Source organism: Bos mutus, chromosome 9 (assembly GCF_027580195.1).
Source record: "Bos mutus isolate GX-2022 chromosome 9, NWIPB_WYAK_1.1, whole genome shotgun sequence".
NCBI classification, from domain to species: Eukaryota; Metazoa; Chordata; class Mammalia; order Artiodactyla; family Bovidae; genus Bos; species Bos mutus.
The window spans coordinates 29,461,660-29,476,147 of NC_091625.1; the positions used below are offsets into that span (position 1 = coordinate 29,461,660).

Consider the following 14,488-nt stretch of genomic DNA (forward strand, 5'->3'; position numbering starts at 1 on the left):
GAATTTCAGCAGAAAAGTTAAAGAAAGTATGAACCTGTCACTCAAAGAGAAGTTCCCAGCAGAGATATAAAGATGAAAATCTTGAGGAAACAGGTGGTTATTAGAACCAAAATAATGAATGGGAGTATATAAATAAAGGAATGTAAAGCAAGAAAAGAAGAGAATTTGAAGAGAGTTCTGAAGAACACCATTACTTAAGAAGTTACTAGGAGAAAAATTAGTGAAAAATGTCAGGAAAGGAGAAAGAATGTTGCCTTTTTTTTTTTTTTTTTTGGTTTCCAGCAGTTTTATACCTTGTCAGAATGTCGCTTTTTTATATGCGTTTAGTTTTCCGAGAGGAAGGAAATATGTTATTGGTGATTTCACTATTTTCCAGAACATCTATGACAATTCTTTGCGTATAGTATATGCTCTAAATATTTATTTGGTGCAGAGGGAATTAGGAATAAATTCACATAAACATTTCTCTTATTTTCCGTTTGATTGTTACGTTCTTAGCAATCATCCCAGTGTCAATCCTCTTCCAGTGTGTTTATCCCATCTTTTCTCAGAAGACAGTTTGAGTGGCCACAGTGGTTGTTAGTGGCAGACTCTCACCTCTAGGGGGAGCTCAAGGAGAAGAGCACTGAGTAAGGGTCACATGTAAGTCCATATAACAGTGAGAGACTTTATTTTCTTGGGCTCCAAAATCACTGCAGATGGTGACTGCAGCCATGAAATTAAAAGACACTTACTCCTTGGAAGAAAAGCTATGACCAACCTAGACAGCATATTAAAAAAAAGAGACATTACTTGGCTGACAAAGGTCCCTCTAGTCAAGGCTATGATTTTTCCAGTAGTCATGTATGGATGTGAGAGCTGGACTATAAAGAAGGCTAAGCGCCGAAGAATTGCTGCTTTTGAACTGTGGTGTTGGAGAAGACTCTTGAGATGCCCTCGGACTGCAAGGAGATCCAACTAGTCAATCCGAACGAAATCAGTCCTGAACGTTCATTGGAAGGATTGTGCTGAATCTGAAACTCCAATCCTTTGGCCACCTGATGCGAAGAACTGACTCCTTGGAAAAGACCCTGATGCTGGGAAAGATTGAAGGCGGGAGGAGAAGGGGACGACAGAGGATGAGATGGTTCGATGGCATCACTGATGCAATGGACATGCGTTTGAGGAAGCTCTGGGAGTTGGTGATGGACAGGGAAGCCTGGAGTGCTGCAGTCTGTGGGGTCACAAACAGTTGGACAGGACTGAGCAACTAAACTGAACTAAGTCCATATTGGGTCAAGGTAGTAGGTAGTAGTGGACGGAGTTTTTGGTAAATTAGAAAGGGATTAGATGGAATTAACCTCCACGGGGCTGAATCTTTTAGAACTTTTGAAATCACACCTTCTAAAAAATTTCACATGACAGGGAGCAGATCCACGCTTGACTCTCACTTGGAAAAATCCCTCTAACCTAGAAAAACTAAACAAAACATCAGGGTAGAATTCAGAGGTTAAAAATAATGGCCCAAAGGAGACGTATGTTGACTGATACATTTCACTCAAGGCATGTGACTCTGAGTGTGTGTGTCTTCAAGAATTTGAACAACTTTGAAACACACACAAACTTAACCACTTCCCCCACATTCTCTACTACCCTATTCATCTGATATCTAGCCCATGTCACAGTCACAGATTTTTATCTTTTTGAAGGCTATAGGCAATTAAGTTTTCAAATATTGTTTAAATTTGTAAAAGTACATTTTTACAGTTTACCTTCTCAAAGCCTTCATGGTTGAGATTTAAGTGTTCAATATCTCATGAATTCTTGCATTTATGAGATGAAAAAAAAACAGCCTTCTTTTTTTTTTTAATCAGGAAAAAAACAGTTCATTTCTTTGGAGATGTTTTGCTCCATGGAGTGAAGCTTAGCAGGATAGGCAGATAATCCTGTGCGCAGGCCACAGAATGTGCCACAGTCTGTTCTTACTCTTTTGCTTTGAGTTCAGTGTCTCCACTTACCATGTCCACCTAATCTTAGTTGAAATCATGGGAGCATCGCTCTTAAAGGGAATATGTGTGGATCCTTCTCATGGGTTGTGAGTCATTGTTTTATTATCACAGCTGATTCCCAGGTGGCTCAGTGGTAAAGAACCCACCTGCCCATGCAGAAGATGTGAGTTTGATCCCTGGGTTGGGAAGATTCCCCTGGAGAAGGAAATGGTGACCCACGCCAACATTTTTGCCTGGAAAGTCACCAAAAAATGTATTAGAAAAGGCAAGTAAAATCTGAAAACAAAGTATTCAGTGCAACATGTCAGTCAAACCTTGTTACTTTTTTTTTTAATACTTGAAAAGAAAGGGTGCTGAAGTGAAAGCCTTCTCTGTAGTTCTGAGATCCCTGCCAAGGCAGGAGACTTCACATCCCAACACAAATGAGCATTCCAAAGCAGGAGGGATTAGGCAACCTCCACAAAGTAGGCACCCTGCCATTGGTTTGGATTTCCCAGTGTAAAAAGCTCTTCTTCTCTTCTAAAAGGACAAATATTTCAGGTCTCACCATGGGTAACTGGGAAAACAGAGTAGAGAAGGGTCTTCCAAATGGGAAACCGCCTATTTGTTTGATGATTGTTTTGCTAGCTCAGTAAACAAATCTGTTTTGTTCACCGATCCAGGCAGAAAAACATTCACGAGGTGTCTGCCACCTGCGGGGCTCTGCACCTGCAAAGAGGTGTAAGACAAGGCCTCCACCCTAAAAAGCTGATATGCTAGCACTGCTGGCAAATGCGAATGGATTTCCTCTTGTCATCATGGCCCACAGCAGTGTTTTGTTTTGAATCCATCTACTTGAGAGCTTCCTGAACTCATCAGTAATAATCTCTATGATAAGTATATGTACCTAATACTAGTTCCCAGGTATGAGGCATTCCAGACATATTTTTAAATGGTGATTTTCAGAGTCCCATGGCAAAGATTTTAAATGGATTTGATCAAAAGTCAAAAGGAGCCCTTTCACATGCTCTTGCTGAGAAACTTGGCATGGAGACTGTACCTAATTGAGAGACTTTGTTGGCTGCAGTGTGCTGGCTTCAAGCCCAATCACAGGACCCCTTGGAACAATGAGTAAGGCCATTAGTTTGCATGCCTAATCCCAAGTGACCTTGCAAGAGTTTCCCTCTTTCTTGGGATTTGCAGGTCCCATGGTTCCGTAGCATGGGAGAGTGACATGTTAATCCTGCTTTTTTCTCTCTCATCCTTATAGATTGCTACAAGCCACGGACTGTCCTATAAATGGAGACTGAATCATTTCTTTTTTTTTTTTAACAACCTGACAGTGAAGCTTACATCAGAGTATGTTAAAGTTACCTGTGCTATTAACTGAACATCAATCTGACTGTAATATTTTCTTTTGGCCTTGGCAATAACTCCCCTCCTTTTTTAAACATAGCTTTATTAAAAATGTACCCCAACTATAACTGATTTAAATGCTATCAATTAATTAAAAATTTTCCTTTATTATTACTTATTATCCTTATAGTCTTATTACATATTGGATGTGTACTTTTTATTTTTCAGTATCTGAGTGACTAACCAAATGTAGTAACTAGCTGTCTTAAATACACCCAGAATATTACTAACCCTTCAGAAATTTCCTCTATAGTTTTCTTTTTAAAACAACAAAACAAAACAAAGAAACAAATAAATTCCATACAATAAAACCTTTAAAAGCAATAACATATATATTTTTTTCTTTAGGTAGAAGTAAAACCTAGGCAAGTATAAATTAACAGAACTCCATTCTCCATTACCATGGATTGACTTTGACAATGCATTCTTGCCAAATTCTTCCTGGTTGTATGGAAGATATTTCTACAAAATAACTTGGAAGAAGCATGGGAAATAGTTCTCTAAATAAAATAAATATATATGGTTGTCTAAGATCATTAGCAGCTGGGTTATAGTAGGTTTATAGGTTCAAAGTGGTGGAAGCAGACTTTAAAGGGGGGTTATCTCAGGGTTTTGTTTTATTTTGTTTTATGAGAAAGTCCTCTCCCTGAAGCCTGGAGAAGTTTGACTAACTCTTCCTACTGAAGACTGATTCCCAGTGAGCTGAATGCCATTGGAGGGTGAACACTGGCACAGAGATCCATCAGAAACTTAAAGATCTTGCCTTGAACTGTTATGAATTATACCTGCAGTCCATGAGGTCACAAAGAGTCAGACACAGCTTAGCGACTGAACAACAGCAACAACAAAACACTTGTTTAAAACTTAAGGAAGAAGCCCCAATCTAAGATTGAGAATCATGGGTTTGTCTAAGAAGAAAACAAAGTGAACATTATCTTGAGGGTCTTTTTTTTTTCCAACTAGAATTAACATTACTGGTTTCAATGAACAATTATGTCTTTTAAAATACATATTTTAAAATTATTTAACCTGAAACAAATGTAGACATGGCAAGTGTTTTCTCATTCTGCAGCAAATAACCAGTTTTGCCTGTAACATCAAAAGCCAATATTTCTGCAAAAGCTATAGACTTTATCCACATGCCCAGTAGTCCTCCCCCAAACAAATCACATCCTGATTTGTTCCTCCAGCCACTGCCACACCTTCCTCCAGCAGTAGAGGGTTAATCTTGAACCAAAAATAAGTCTCAACACAAGTACAGCCTTAGAAAGATTTCATATAACTAGATTCAGAAGTCCAGTTCTATAGTCAAATTTCTATGGTCTATATAAATCAGCCTTCTGCTGTTTGTGATAAAAAATGAAATTCTCCTCCTTTTTCAGTGCCAAATTTTTAAAAAATGTACAAGTTTTATTAAAAATTGAATAAAAAAATCAGTAAAGAAAACTGAGTTTCTTCATTGAAAGGTACATCAAAGAAATTCATTAGATGCTGTTGAAGTTTAAAACCAAAAAGTTAAATAACAATATAAATGTTTTATCTTTTGAGGTACTTAGGTAAATAACCAGGAAGAACTGAGTAAGGAAATACTATTTAAAAGTAAAATATTTACTGATGGCTCTTGTATGTTAATTCATCAAATGCTGACAGATATGGTAAAAACTAGGCATTGTTCAAAGATCCAATTGATTTAATATTTGAAAGAACTGGGTGCTTTCAGTGTAATCTCCATTTGTTTTTTTCTTTTCTAAGAATTTTTGTAAACTACCCTTCCAGGAGTTAAAATAGTCCACCAGAAAAAACAGCAAAAGAAAGGACTATTACTTATTTATAAATAGAGAATCTAACTACAAGAAATTCCTTTACAAAGATTGTGTATCAAGTCTCTTCACATCTTTAGTGACAGATGTGTACTCTCTGTGGACAAAAACCAGGCAGCCTGTTTCTGCGCACCTTTTATCAGTCCGGACACGTCGCTGTTCTTGTTTCTTCAGAAATATGTAAATGAGTAACGCTCCACCTCACTATAATTAGTGTCCTTATCTAATAAAGGTGCCAGGGTTCAGCTCTGTGCCCCAGCTGAACTCACAGCTATTTATTGGAGGGGAAGTCTGGGTACTGTCATCAAGTCCTGCTTAGCGATTGCTGCCACCCTGTACTAATTCAGAGATTTTTGACTGTCTCATAATTCAAGGTGGCAAAAATGGAATCCATTACTTTGGATTTTGACTTATGACAAATGAAAAGTGCTGTTAAATAGATATTAAATTATGAGAATTTCTAAAATGGTCACTTTTTCTTTTTTTTTCCAACTGAGGCCAAGAAAATTAAACCAGAAGACAGCCTTTGGCAAAATCTCAATACCTAAGCTTTATGATCACCCACTCAGTGGGCATGAGTTGGAGCAAGTTCTGGAAGTTGGTGATGGACAGGGAAGCCTGACGTGCTGCAGTCCATGGGGTTGCACAGAGTTAGAGGTGACTGAGCAACTGAACTGAACTGAAGCTTTTTGATCACCTATCTGAAGTAGCTAGGTCTCGTTTTCCTGCACCATAGTAACACAGCTTTTAGTTTTGAACTTTCTGTTTCTGCATCATAGTTATTACTATTCCTCTTTGATTTAAATTTTCTTCCTAACTTTTTACTCTCAATTTCTAACTCCTCTTACTCATTTTCAGTTCCACCTATAGGCACTGAAACGTAACATTCCTAAATCCTTCAAGTTGAACTTCTGGATGCACCTTGCCTTCTCCCAGTGATAACAACACAGTGTTACAGCAGATTCTCCCCTCCTCCATAGATGTTAGACCACTGCTATCCACTACAATAGTTGCCAACCGCATGTGACTACTGAGCCCCGGAGATATGACTGCTCAATGTTAAATGTGCTCTAAGCATAAAATGCACACTGGATTCCAAGTAGTTGGTATTAAAAAATAATGTACAGTATCTTAATCATTTTAATATCGATTAGGGCTTCCCAGGCGGTGCAGTGGTAAAGAATCTGCCTGCAATGCAGGAAACACAGGTTCAATCTCTGGGTCGGGAAGATCCCTTGAAGGAGGACGTGGCAATCCACTGCAGTCTTCTTGCCTGGAGAATCCCACGGTCAGCTGAGCCTGGTGAGCTACAGTGCACAGGGTCGCAGAGATTTGGACACGACTGAGCAAGCGCGCATGCCACATGCATTGAAATGGAAATTTGGTGACTATATTGGCTTAAATAGATCTTAGTAAAATTATTTTTACCTGATTCTTTTTATTATTTTTAATATGGCTACCAGAAAGCTTTAAATGATCTACCATTGGACAGCGTGGCTTAGAATATGAATGCCTGGATACTGTCTCCCTATGATCTCATATATTCCTTCCTTATTCTGAACCCTTTTGATACAGGTCCTTTTCCACTTGAATTTCTCATCTCTACAGTCTGCTGTTTCACATCTATACTGTAGGCTCTGGGAACTCTCTTACATTCTTGTATTAAATAAGCATGCATTGAAGGCCTATTTGGTATCAGGCATTCTATCAGGAACTGTAGGCAAACTTGAAACTGCAGCATATTTTGGAAACCACAGGTGCATTCCTGTGACTTGAGATGAGGATGCAAGGAGTCAAATACAGAAATACAGGGCACTCAGAGTGGAGCAGCCCCATCTTGGTACTCCTTGTGTACCACACAATGGAGTTCAGCTTTTACACAGCTGGCAGTGGGTATCTACTGTGGAGTCTGAAATGATGGAGTCGTAATAATCAGACATATTTTTTTGAGAAAGTTTGGTTTAGAGCAGGATAAGAAAAGAATTGGCTGTCATAACAGTAAAAAAAACAATATTCTTGAACTAAAGGCTAGAACTGAAGTGGTGGTAATGAGGATAGTTGAATTCAGTTTGAGAGTCACACAAAATACAGAATTTGTAGAACATACTGACAATTTAGATATGGATAGCAACGGGATGAGACAGGTCAAGGATGAGAAATTACCTAAAAATTTTGGTTTGGAATATAACAGTGCCCTTTACCAATATTTGAAATGTGGAGATTGTAGCACCTGACAAATTTCAAGTTTAATTCTTTGATTCTGGACTTCTTAGGGTATCCCCAAGTAAAATGATGTGATAGCAAGGGATGGAGGAGGGTGGTTGTTGTGGTTTAGTCATTCAGTCGTGCCTGACTTTTGTGACACCAAGGACTGTAGCCCACCAGTCTCCTCTGTCCATGGGATTTCCCAGGCAAGAATACTGGAGTAGGTTGCCATTTCCTTCTCGAGGGGAACTTCCCAACTCAGGGATCAACTCACATCTTCTGTTGGCAGTCAGATTCTTTACCAGAGAGCCACCTGGGAAGCCAGGAGGAGGATGGTACACAGAATTTAAATCTAGATTAGCAATATTTGTGGTATCAAAACATGGGAGTTGAAAAAAATAATCATTGGATAGAATGGAAATTAATAGCATAGACTCTATGAATCATTTTGTGCATGTGTGTGTGTGTGTGTGTTTGTGAAAAGCTAAAAGGAAAATATATAAGATCCTATATAAATATATTTACACACAAAAAAGTCCATATCCTGAATTGTAAAATGATCACTTCTGAGATATGGAGTATGAATGATTTTTCTTTTATTATTTTGGCTTGGTATAGTTTTCTAAATTGTCTATATTGGACAAGTATTACTTTTTATGCTCTTAAAGCATTTTGTTTTGATTACAAAAGAAATAACATTAGTAAATATGTTCAAGTCAGGCATCTTTGGACAATACTGAAATGATTGCAGTTTAAAGAAAGCATTTTACTTCAACTACTTCCAATATCATCAGTTCAGTTCAGTTCAGTTGCTCAGTCATGTATGACTCTTTGCAACCCCATGGACTGCAGCACACCATCCTTCCCTGTCCATCACCAACTCCCAGAGCTTACTCAAACTCATGTCCGTTGAGTCAATGATGCCATCTAACCGTCTCATCCTCTGTTGTCCCCTTCTTCTCCCACCTTCAATCTTTCCCAATATCAGGGTCCTTTCAAATGAGTCAGTTCTTCACATCAGGTGGCCAAAGTATTGGAGTTTCAGCTTCAACATCAGTCCTTCCAATGAATATTCAAGACTGATTTCCTTTAGGATGGACTAGTTGGATTTTGTTGTAGTCCAAGGGACTCTCAAGAGTCTTCTCCAACACCACAGTTCAAAAGCATCAATTCTTCGGCGCTCAGCCTTCTTTATAGTCCAGCTCTCACAACCATACATGACCACAGGAAAAACCATAGCCTTGACTAGACAGACCTTTGTTGGCAAAATAATGACTCTGCTTGTTAATATGCTGTCTAGGTTGGTCATAGCTTTTCTTCCATCCTTGCAAGCGTCTTTTAATTTCCTGGTTGCAGTCACCATCTACAGTGATTTTGGAGCCCAAGAAGATAAAGCCTCTCACTGTTTCCATTGTTTCCCCATCTATTTGCCATGAAGTGATGGGACTGGATGCCATGATCTTAGTTTTCTGAAAGTTGAGTTTTAAGCCAACTCTTTCACTTTCCTCTTTCAGTTTCATCAAGAGGTTCTTTAGTTCTTCACTTTCTGCCATAAGGGTGTTGTCATCTGCATATCTGAGGTTATTGATATTTCTCCCGGCAATCTTGATTCCAGCTTGTGCTTTACCTAGCCTGGCATTTCCCATGATGTACTCTGCATATAAGTTAAATTAGCAGGGTGACAATATACAGCCTTGATGTATTCCTTTCCTGATTTGAAACCAGTCTGTTGTTCTATGTCCAATTCTAACTGTTGCTTCTTGACCTGCATACAGATTTCTCAGGAGGCAGGTCAGATGGTCTGGTATTTCCATCTTTTTTTAAGAATTTTCCATAGTTTGTTGTGATCCACACAGTCAAAAGCTTTGACATAGTCAATAAATCAATAGTAGATATTTTTCTGGAATTCTCTTGCTTTTTTAATGATCCAATGAATTTTGGCAATTAGATCTCTGGTTCCTCTGCCTTTTCTAAATCCAGCTTGAACATCTGGAAGTTCACAGTTCATGTACTGTTGAACACTGGGTTGGAGAATTTTGAGCATTACTTTGGCCACCTGATGCAAAGAACTGACTCATTTGAAAAGACCCTGATGCTGGGAATGACTGAAGGAGGGAGGAGAAGGGGATGACAGAGGATGAGATGGTTGGATGGCATCACTGACTCAATGGACATGAGTTTGAATAAGCTCTGGGAGTTCATGATGGACAGGCAAACCTGGCATACTGCAGTCCCTGGGGTCACAAAGAGTCGGACATGGCTGAGTGAATTAACTGAACTGAACTGACTTTGCTAGTGCGTGAGATGAGTGCAATTATACCGTAGTTTGAGCATTCTTTGGCATTGCCTTTCTTTGGGATTGGAATGAAAACTGACCTTTTTCAGTCTTGTGGCCACTGCTGAGTTTTCCAAATTTGTTGACATATTGAGTACAGCACTTTCACAGCATCATCTTAATTCCATCACCTCCACTAGCTTTGTTCGTAGTGATGCTTCCTAAGGCCCACTTGACTTCACACTCCGGGATGTCTGGCTCTAGGTAGTGATCACACCATCGTGATTATCTGGGTTGTGAAGATCTTTTTTGTATATTTCTTCTGTGTATTCTTGTCACCTCTTCTTGATATCTTCTGTTTCTGTTAGGTCCATGCCATTTCTTTCATTTATTATGCCCATCTTTGCATGAAATGTTCCTTTGGTATCTCTAATTTTCCAATATCATACACATCACCAAATTGGTGTTAACAAGTTTAGTTTGTATTCTTCAGGTACTTTACCAGCTCATTTACAAGAGAAAGCTAGAGAAATGTTTTTTGTTCACTTGCTATGTTTTGGTTTTGATATTGATTCATCATAAATAGATCCTAAGCCTGCTCCTCTCTTTTATAAGTATTCTTTACTTAGATGATTGCTCCTTGTCCATTGGTTTTAAATGCTGGTCTATATGGCCAGTGACACCTAACTGTATATGTCCAAGCCATGACCTTTACCCAGAGCTCCAGACTCTCTCATAGTACTTTCTCATTTGATATTGACACTTGGCTATGTACCAAGCACTTTGAACTGAATATGTCCATAATAGAATTCTTGGTGTCTGTTTTTTCCTGTACCCACAACCTCAAACTGCTCTTCTTGACCTCAGTAAAGAGTATTTGCTTTCATTCATCCAGACTAGAGCCAAAAACTCAAGAAATTGTCCTCAATTTCTCAACTTCACATTTAACCTGTTGGCTCTACTTCTAAAATATATTCCATATCCATTGACTTTTTTCCATCTCCACCACCATCAGCCTTGTCTAAACTATCAGTCTACTTCTCTTCCAGCCATGTCTTAGAAAGAAAATGATTTCCATGCAAAGAAGTGATTTGTAAAAATGTGCATCCGATCATCTTACTCCTTAACTTAAAACATCCAGTGGTTTATCATTTCTTTTCAAATAAACCTCAGACTCCTTACCATGACCTATGTATCCCTCCATGGCACATGCCTTGGTCTCCATCATTCTGGCCACACTGCTTTCCCTTCATTCCTAAAACAATAGCAATTCATCTGGGCATAGAATCTCTGCATTTCTCTTCCTTCCCTCTGAAAACTCTTCTTTCAAATATAAATGAGCCTGATTCCTTCTCAACTTCAAGTCTAAACCGTAGTGTCACTTTCTCAGGGAGTTCTTTTCTTACTCTGTGCTCCCTTATTATATATAATTTTATACATGTAAAATATAAATTTTAAGTTAAGGAATACATATAATTAAGTAAGAAGAATGCTGGGACTATCATTATACAATCATTACACATGACTTTACCCACTTGGGGTTTTGTCAACAAATCATTACTACCAGAGAATGCTCATTTATTTGCTTAGGGGTCAGGACCAGATATGTACCCACACTAAAATTTATGAAGGAAAAAAAAGAGGATCTTTTCTTAGCCTATTAGCTAATCTGATCTTGCTCATGAGCCTGCCCCCAATTTTTTCAGCTAGTAGCAAGAAAAAATAAAAAAGAAATTATATGAATTATATTTCCACTTTGAAACTTAATTCAATCGAACTGCTTAAATAGTCTCTTTCGATGTGGCTTGTTATAATTATTCTCTCTTTTACTTGTATCTCCTCAGCTCTCTTTAATTTCCTCAAGTAGGAGAAGGATTTATATCTCTTCAAAACGGTGTGGAAAAGGGACTCTCTGGCTTCATGCTAGTTTTTGGGTAACTCAACCATGTTTAGTGAATGACTATTATAATCTCAGCATTGCTTTTAATTGATTACATGCACTGTTTAATATAATCCTTGCAATAACACTATACATGTTATAAGGTAAATACTTTCATTATCTTGGTTTTATAGTTGAAGGAACTGAGACAGAGAGAGACAATGTTGTTTGTGTAATTTTACTGCACAGTAGGGTTTCCCAGATGGCACTAGCAGTAAAGAACCCTCTGTCAATGCAGGAAACAAAATGAGACCTAGGTTTAATCCCTGGGTTGGGAAGATGCCTTGGAGGAGGGTATGGCAACCCACTCCAGTGTTCTTGCCTGGAGAATCCCATGGACAGAGGGGCCTGGCGGGCTGCAGTCCATAGGGAATTAAAGAGTTGGACATGATTGAAGACTTAGCACACACTACACTGTAAATGGCAGAGCCAGGACTTGTAGCCAGTCTATAACCCATGCCTTTTGCCACCGTCCTGTGCTGCTTTGGTAATGTACTGGCTGGATCCTGGTGAGCTACGTTGGCTCTGTCCCATCCTTGTGCTTTCTGCTGGTGTCTGTTACTGACATGTATACCTAATGAACCTGGGGTTGAGTCTGCTTGGCTTGGCCAGGCACTGGGCTGCCAACTCAGCATTCACATCGCACAGGACCTGAGGGAGGTTTCCGAGGAAAAACAAAACCCTGTTCCAGCCTGTCTGTGCCTTTCTACCCACTCACCCAGTGTGGGCCAGTCTACACTTTCATGTGGCCAATTCTAGTCAGTGGGTTCCTCTTCGACTCTTAATGGGGAATGAGGTCAGAGCCCTTATGTTCTCCTCCATTAAATGCTCATGTCTGACTGTCTCACTCCCCTATTTCAGTCCCATCTTTTCCTTCTCTTTTACTACCCCTAAGCCAAGGGGGATGGGCTAGCACCTACTTTGTAACATTGACTTTCTCTGGCTGTCTTCTGTCTTCCTAAAGTAGCACTTGTCATCACCTCTTTTCCATAGGCTAGACCAACAGAATCACTGTGATAGAACATGGTTCATGGGGTAGAGGGGTAAAAATGCCTTGCTTTAATACTTGTCCAATATTTTCCACACCTCTCTTGTGTGTCTCCCCCAGTGAAACACAGGCTAATGGCAGCAGAAGCTTCAGCTCCTTGTCTGTGTAGACCAGCTGGCCGATTTCTAAATCTCAGTTGTTTACTCCCTTAAAACACATGGTCTGTTTGTCAGGGATATGACCCTAATAAAGACCTGTGCAATACTTAGAAGAATAAAATACATTGTAAAACCTTTCATCCATCAAATGTCTGTCATGCTGCCAGGCCAGGTGGAGTAATAATTGTGCTTGCATGTATCAGCAAATAACAGTGTAATAGATGAAACTACTTCAAGTAATTAACTTACTCATAGCTTTTTTTTTTTTGGACAGAAAGGAGCCAGAGAGGCTGAAGTCATGAAGCGTAGGAAAGAATGAGGCAAGTAGAGAAGGTCATCATAGCATCATGCTGTCTGTTTAAACACTGAAAAGACAAAGTCAGCATGATTACACACACACACACACACACACACACACGCATGCAATCACCAGAAAAGAACGATAGTTACTGGGTGAATATAGGAATGCATGAATGAATAAGTAATCTTGATATATATACCTATATTATAAAAAAGACAAACCAGTGTATATTAAACAGTTTTAATTTACCCGTTGTGTAAATTTCTTGTGGCTACTACTAAAAATTATTAAAATCTTGGTGACTTAAAATAACACAAATTTACTCTTTCACAGTTCTAGAGTCTAGAGGTCCAAAATCAAGGTGTGGGAAGGATTATTTCTTTCCAGAGGTTTGGGGAGAATCCATTTTTTGTGTCTTCTGGCTTCTGGTGGCTGTCAGCATTCGTTAGCATTTTTTGGCTTATGGCTACATCCTTCCAATCTCTGCTTCTCTCTTCACATCACCTTCTCTGTGTGTCAAATCTCCCTCTCTCCTATAAGGATACATGTGATGGCATTTAGAGATTATCCAGAAAATCTAAAATAGTTTCCTAGGCCAGGGAAGGAGAGGACACAGATAAAGAGAAGAGAAACATCTGATTTTCTGGCAATATATCAAGCAGGCTCAAATGAAATGGCCTTTAGAAATTTTTAGATGTCTATGACCAAGGAAATCCTGGTCTTCAATGTTCTAGCTCTATCATAAAGGTGCTTACCACTATTCTTGACCTTGATTTCTCAAGTTCACCTTTCATCATTTTTGTGCCCACTTGAAATTAATCTCTTGGGGATTTTGACCATTGTAAATATTTACCAAAATATGCAATGATATAATTACCTATCACAATGCAAATGAGGAATAATTAATATATAATCAAGAAGGATGGAAAAGGAAATGGCAACCCACTCCAGTATTCTTGCCTGGAGAATCCCATGAACAAAGGAGCCTGGCTAGCTGCAGTCCATGGGGTCACAAGAGTTGGACACGACTTAGTGACTAAACCACCACCACCACCAATCAAGAAGGAGCATGGAAACTGATCATTTATTTTCATGTATCCTCCAATTGTGTCCCACCGCCACCCCACATTCCACCCAAACCCCAAATAAAATGTAGATGGGTAAAGGAAAAAAATTGACTATGCATGTGTGACTTCAGTATTGCAGATTCCAGGAAATGTTTAGAACTCCTTCAGAAAAAATGAAAAACAACAAAGTTTTCCTAATATAGACATGGTTTAATAATAAAATTTAATTAGTTGTGTTAACTCCCTGGGTACTTTTTGTAAAATTTCTTTTATATAATTTTTATTAGTTATCATATCAAAACAAAGGCTCCTTCTATTTCAGTGTTATAACCTTCAGGACACATGGCTTTCA

The 14,488-nt window shown here is 38.8% G+C and overlaps 1 long non-coding RNA gene across 3 annotated transcripts in view; it reads right to left on the reverse strand.

Moving 5' to 3' along the window:
• Positions 1-13,331: 13,331 nt before the first annotated feature.
• LOC138989207 (uncharacterized) overlaps positions 13,332-14,488 on the reverse strand; it is a 161,837-nt gene continuing 160,680 nt past the window's right edge. For all 3 annotated transcript variants that reach the window (XR_011465461.1, XR_011465460.1, XR_011465459.1), the window contains one exon: positions 13,332-13,602. This is a non-coding gene — a long non-coding RNA (uncharacterized lncRNA). The remainder of the gene's footprint in view (positions 13,603-14,488) is intronic.